This window comes from Manis javanica, chromosome 15 (assembly GCF_040802235.1).
Source record: "Manis javanica isolate MJ-LG chromosome 15, MJ_LKY, whole genome shotgun sequence".
NCBI classification, from domain to species: domain Eukaryota; kingdom Metazoa; phylum Chordata; class Mammalia; order Pholidota; family Manidae; genus Manis; species Manis javanica.
Genome location: NC_133170.1, coordinates 56,522,343 through 56,529,059, shown reverse-complemented (window position 1 = coordinate 56,529,059; position 6,717 = coordinate 56,522,343). Strand labels below are relative to the sequence as shown.

The 6,717-nt window shown below is 47.1% G+C and overlaps 1 long non-coding RNA gene across 1 annotated transcript; it reads right to left on the bottom strand.

Annotated features, from left to right (window-relative positions):
• Positions 1-844: 844 nt before the first annotated feature.
• LOC140846529 (uncharacterized) lies at positions 845-5,308 on the bottom strand. The gene is made up of 3 exons (XR_012125704.1): positions 5,199-5,308; positions 1,098-1,258; positions 845-998 (listed from the first exon to the last, which is right to left on the bottom strand). It is a non-coding gene; the product is annotated as an uncharacterized lncRNA (long non-coding RNA).
• Positions 5,309-6,717: the final 1,409 nt, after the last annotated feature.

Sequence of the window (6,717 nt, the reverse complement as noted above, 5' to 3'; positions counted from 1 at the left end):
TTCCTGTCCTCAAGCTTTTTGTTAGTGGGCATTTGCCCTGTCTTCTAGTGACCTTGTGCTCTTGATCATTAGCCTTTGTTATAAAAATTCTATATGTAATTCTGTAAATAAGACACACCACTGTCCTTCCTTCTCCAGAAGGTCCCCTAATCCTGCACTCAGACAGATGAATCCAGAGGAGCCGGATCTCAGGACGGTGACCCAGAAAAGGCGACCTGGAGGAGCACTACATTTTAAAATGTTTCCAGTGAGGACTTGCTTTGCGTTTCTCTGGCCTGATGAGAGTCTCCCTGGGAGACTCCGTCCTTCGTATTTAGAACTGCATCCCCCTTTCCTCCCACCCCAAAGAGCAGTAGTAGGAGGGCAAAGGGAAAAAACACAAAAACTCTGTTTTCAGCAAATTTTGAAAAGATATGTTCCTTCCAAGAGCTATCAGACACATTTCCTTTCCCTAATGCAAATTAGCAATCAGAGAAAAAGAAAATGCTCTCAGACTATTACCCTAATAAAGAAGACATCAAACCTCTACAGTCAGAAAGCTGAGCAGGAATAATAATGGACTTTTTCCAGCCTATCAACCAATTAAAAGTTGCCAGAATTAGCATACATGCCTACCCCTCTCTGGGCTCAGTGGCAGTGAGCCCTCCCTCTGTCACCGTCCCACCCCTGCTCCACCCTCCCACTGCCCCCTCTCCTCTCCCTGCCCTTCTCCACCCTTGGGGGCAGTAAGGACATACAGTTCCCAACGAACAGAGAAAATGAAAATTGCCTTCCTAGAGGAAGGAAAGTGCATTTGACATCTCCTGTTCCAGGGCTTGAGAGGCTCTGATATAATTACCTCGGAGAAGCTGCAGGCAGATGGCAAACTCGGCAGCCCCCTGTCCTCGTCTGCAGGACGCTGCCGGGATGCTCTCCATGACATTTGTTCAAGATGTTTCCAGCACACAAAGCTGAGAGCTGGCAATCAGCAAAGGCGCCTGCAGAGCTCGTTCGTTAGCCTGAAATTACGGCCATGTCACACTCCTGCTCCACGGGCACCTCCACCCCTCTGCCCAGCCCTCAAGCAGAGAACAGGGACATGATCAATGGCGACGTACCTTATGGAGAAGCTGAACAGCAAGCATATGGGCGGGATGCAGGCACGCGGAAGGGCAGGTGGAGTGTGCTGTGCCTGACGCTGGCCCTCCTGAACATCACTCTCCCCAGTTATCATCTGGGAGTCACATAAGGAAGCCAGCACGAGCTGCTAACTTCTACACTGGTGTTTGAAATGATTAGGAAAGATAATAATGGAGGACCAAGGTCAGAGACAGTGAAACTGTGCCCCACCAAGCAGGGACTGTTCGCTTGAATTCCCATCTCATCAGCATCCCCTTCCCAGGAATTTTTCTGTCAGTGTCCTTAGCCATCAGCTAACACACTAGCTGTTGTAACAAACACCCCAAACCTCTGTGGCCTAAAGTAATAGAGGTTTCTTGGTGCCTCCTTGGAGCCTCTCCTCTGAGGGGACCCAGACTCCTCCTGCCTGAAACTTGTGGTCCCTGAGGACACTGTTAGAGGGGAAAGGTATGGACAGCTGCACAGGACTTAGAGCTGGGCCTGGAAGTGTCCTTTGGATATGACCACACTAGGAGGCTGCTGGACTTCAGAAGAGTAAGTGAGGTCAGGGCATTAGCAGGCAGACAGCAGGGCACTACGTCTGCATGACCAGCACTTTAAAGGAGAGCCAAGAGTTCATTAATTTGTTCCCCATTAATGAGGAATTTCCAATAATTAAGATAAAACTGAGCTCACCTTTGTCAGCACATCTCCTCCTAGATGCAAATTACAGTATAAATCGGACAGAATTGGGGCATGGGCTATCTGAGAGACCATGCTATTTTTAGCCAACTTTAGGGTTCCTCAAACAGGAGATCCTGTGAGCCCAGGCCCAAGTCACAGATGCCGTTATGGAAGAGTTCAGCTACAGAGTGGGCCTGGGTTCCAGGATGGCCTTGGAGGGGCAGCAGTCACAGTGGAGGGAGGAGGCAGGATGAGCAGGGTCACAGCCCACCGGGCGGACAGCTGTCAATGTCATGGGGCACTAGTGTGCCATCTGCACACATGCCCATCCTTTTGAAATCCCACAGCCCAGAGGCCTCCTTCTCCCCTACAGGCCGCTTCCAAGGGTCCCTACCCAGCTCCGGGGGACTTGAGGGAAGTGGAGAGTCAGAGCCCAGGGGTGGCAGTTGACAGGGGCAAAGCGCAGATTATCTCTGCCTTCAGGCAGCTCAGAAGCTTATTTATGTACCAGAAATCAACAGATCTACTTAAAAATCTCTTCTAGCTATGTTATACATAAATTATATAGAGCAAGCTCCTCCAATATCTTTACTCAACCAACACTCATCAAGTGTAGGTGCCAAGCTGTATGCAGGTGCTGGACTGAATATTCGCTTGGTTTCTTCCAAGAGTTCACAGCCTGGGACCTTTTACAGGCTGTACTGTGCCATTTCATTAAACTAATGGGAGATTGGAAAAGGAAAATATGTTCTGTCTCTAATTGCAGTAGAAGAGTAAAGCAATATTAATCACTGTGTTCAGAGAGGCAAACCAAGTTTCTCAAGGTCACACAGCTGTGAATCAGCAGAGGCAAAACTCAAAAGGAAAGTAGAGTTGAACTTGCTCAAAAGGAAAGTAGAGTTGAACTTGCTGAAATTGATCTCATTTTAGCCTTTGTACCACAGCAGACACATCTCCCCACAGGGTGGCTATCCACTGTTTGTTTTGCTGCATTTTGGTTTGGGTTTCTGGAGTTCTTATTACATCCCTTCAGCCCATACTTAGTCCCACCCACAGGGTCATAATTTGAAACCTGCCCGCCCTCTGCCAGCATGTCCGGAAAGCTAACAAGATCGTGTCTTTCAGGGCTTTGATCACACAGAAGACAAACTCAAGCAGAAGTTTGTACTGTTCTAGTGATTATAGTGATTATAATTAATACTAGACAACATAATGATAAGAACATGATGTATTTATAATGCCTAATTAAAGCCATTTCATCATTATTTTCTCCCTATGCCTAATGATCGTGATCATCATTATTAATAATGATCGTAACCACAGGAAGACAATAACAATGGTGACAAACGGCTCAGTGCCAGCTTGGTGTTCTCAGGGAGGAGTCCTCCTCCAGTAGTCTCTTGCCAGTCAGAATGACTTTGTTAGCTGCGAAGTGACAGATTAATTATAAATGGCAAGTGGCATTGCACTACAGAAGGGATAAAGGCAGCTCAGGCCACAAATACCCCACTGGGACAGCGCCTCCTCTTCATTCGGTACAACCGATATGCAACTATATGCACAGCCATGGCCACCAGCCCAACCCCAGGTGGGCCGATGGTCACCTGCCAAGAAGCTGTGCAGTAGGAAGGCCTGTGCCTGAGGTCCCGGCCTCCTACTGGGTCTGGCTCCTGGGCCCACAAAATGCTATTCTACCCTCATTCAGACTTGTGCAAGATCCATTTTGATAGTTAATTTGGGGGATTGGTGGTCAAGTGTGAACTCATCTGGGCTAAGGGATGCACAGATAGCTGGTATACATACATACAAACATATATACATACCTATACATGCATGTATATAATGTATGTGTAGGCATGTACATATGTACTGGTCAGTTTCTCTAGAGAATTCTAATATACCAGCATACCTTAGGTACTCAATGGAAGAGATATTTTAGGTTTCAATCCATATATGGCCGTGATGTATCCAAATGCAGTGGGGCCAGGGGAAAGCCAGCTATGGCTTGGGCCTATCGGCTCAGTGAGACCCGAACCCCACTGCAGAATTTCACAGGGCCCCTAAAGACGGAAACATAGAAAATGCTACATAAATCATCCAATTTGAGCAACACGAAGACCACGGCTGAAGAACTCCCGGCACCAATCACTCATGAGAAGTGGGCATCCCTCTATTCCTGCCCCCCTCCCCAGTGGCCCACTCTTCTGCTAGAAGCCCTTTTCTCCCCACTTGCTGAATGGCCACCCACCCTGTACCTCCAGAGGCAGAACAGGGGCAAACATTAAAATCACTACCAGCCTCTAACTCCGTACTGACATGGCCACCCAAAGCAACAGGCTACAGAGAAGGACCGTAGAACCACAGAGGGTAGGGACAGAAAAGGGCGGCCGTGTCCCTTGCGAGGAAGAGCATCAACGCAAACACAAGAGTCTGTATTCCTGTCATCTGGAACATACCAAAGGCAAACCAGTGATCTTGGAAATACTGAAGGTTCACAGACGTCACACAACACATATCCATGTCATTGAGATTCATTCACTCATTCAGCAAATATGCACTGAAAGTTTCAGCCACTGAGCTGGAATAAAGCAGTAGACAAGACACCCAGCACAGTCCCCAAGAAACTCAGAGCTCAGGGAGGACAGTAGTCAAGAAACAAGTTTTGTGGTAAGGGTTCTGAGGGAAGAGATCGAGACCCAACCCCACAGAACACCAAGCAACCTTAGTGCTGGGGTTTAAGTAGCCCAGGTCCACTCTGCAGCCAGGATGGACATTGGCAGCTCAGTACTTGGCATCCTGGGTGTATTCTTTCCAAACAGCAAGTCTCATACATAGAACTTTTGAAGCAAATACCAGGTAATGCTCCACAAGCTAAAGCCAGCACCCATATCCTCCACACTGAACCCCATGATGAGCCTACCATCTTGGACTTTGTGGCGAATTTCCCAAGTTCATCAGTGCTCTCCAGCACCGAACCTCAGGGCAGAACTGGTTTGAGGGCAGAGGGTGCTGCCATGTTTTATTCACCCAAGAATCTTCTTATGCTTATGAGGAGGCCAAAAAGGGTGCGACATGCAACAGTCTCATGCAGTTTCCACACACACCCATCACCACTCACTTTGTCGGCAGTGCAGCGGGGTGCAGTAGGGGCCACGCCGCAGAGTGAGGAGGCAGCCACACAGTCCCAGGACTGAGAGGATGGGTGAAGCACTGCCCTCTTTTGCCATCCATTTGCCCTTCATGCCACACACAATCCACCTAGTGTGGCCCTTCAAGACGTCCTCCTGTCTCTAATCCCGCCCCTCCTTACTGTTTCCAACTCTACCCTCCAGCCCTCTGTCCTCACCCCAGGGTCTTGGGTTCACCTTGAGAGGCCAGAGGGGAGTGCATCCTGCCATCTGTAAGAGGAGACTTACGGTTTGCAGGGTGTTCAAGGCGGTGCATCGACAAGCTCTTTCTCATGATGACATTGACCCCTTCTTTGGGGGAACTTGGATGTGTTACCGTGAGTCTCTGCCTCTTTGCTAAGAGAGAGGGGAGAAAGAAAAGGAGGGGACAGGGAAAGGGAATGCCACACCTGGTTTTGCAGAGCCACCTAAGATTTTTTTTTTAGTTGCAATTAATCGCTGGTGGGCCCTTCCACACATGAGACTATGCAGCTTTCCATTCCCCGAAGTCTAGGGTGGCTGGAGCCCGTATACCCTTTAGCTGGCTATCTGGACATGTCCTGGCTGGAGCTAAGGCTCTCACTCTGGAAAGTGTGGACAAGCCACTTAATGTCATTCTCCTGAGTGTCAGTGTTCAAATCCCAGTTACAAAGAGGAAAATAAACATAATGGGACTTGGAGGCCAGCATCTATGCTGCTATGTTTCTATTCACCCAAGAATCTTCTTATGCTTATGAGGAGGCCAAAAAGGTAACCTAAGCTCTAGCTTGAAAGAAATAAATGGCCAAGTTTTTCAGTAAGAAAGAAGGAAGATGTGATTAAAAAAAAAAAAAAGACCACAGGAAGCCACTTTCCTCCCAACAAATTGTCAGCTTTCCACCTCTGGGGTCCTTGGTCACTGATGGCCATTCTGCTTGGAATCGTCTCATACCTTCCCCCTATCAAATATCTGGCAGTTGTTTTAGGCTTAATTAAAAGGTGTTTCCTACAGGAAACCTTCCTTTATTGACTTACCTCATAAACAGCAATATTATAATAGCAACCTATACTGAGAATTTACTATAATGCCAGTATCATACATATTTTTCCTCACTTAATTCTCAAAATCATATTATCAGTATTATAATCTTTACCGTTAGCCTCATTTATTATTGTTGTTGTCATTATCAGCAACCTCATTTTTCAAATGAAGCTCACGTAGGTAATTTTTCTAAAGTCAAAAATCAGGAAATGGTGGAGCGACAACCCTTTGCTAATGTTACAACACTTGACCATCAAGCATCTGTAACAGCTACAGCAGTGCATGGCTACGGACATTACTGTAGGACTAGGTGCCCTTGACTTTGATTCTCCTCCACTCTGTTACCATTAACCCCAGTTTCCTGTCCCCACCCTAAAGGAAGCCTTATTTTTTTGCCTGCTTTCACTCAGAAAAGATTTTAAATGAATCATATAGTAAATGCTCAACAAATGTTTTTACTTGAACTGAACTACTTTAGTAACAGGGAGTAGGATGCTCCAGGATGAAGAGATGGAGGTAACTCTAACTTACACTTAGTCATCACCTTCAAAGTGTAGTCCTGGGTGAATCACATTGAGTGGTTCCATGGAAAGGATAAGGGAGCCTGGCTAAACAGGTGGGAATTGATTATGATTCTGTTTGAAGCAAGACACAAGTCTGGCCCACACTCAAAAGGAAGGAGTTGTATAGGACATAACACTGTGGGGAGGAGATGATAGGCACCATCTGGGAATTTTGCTTTCCACA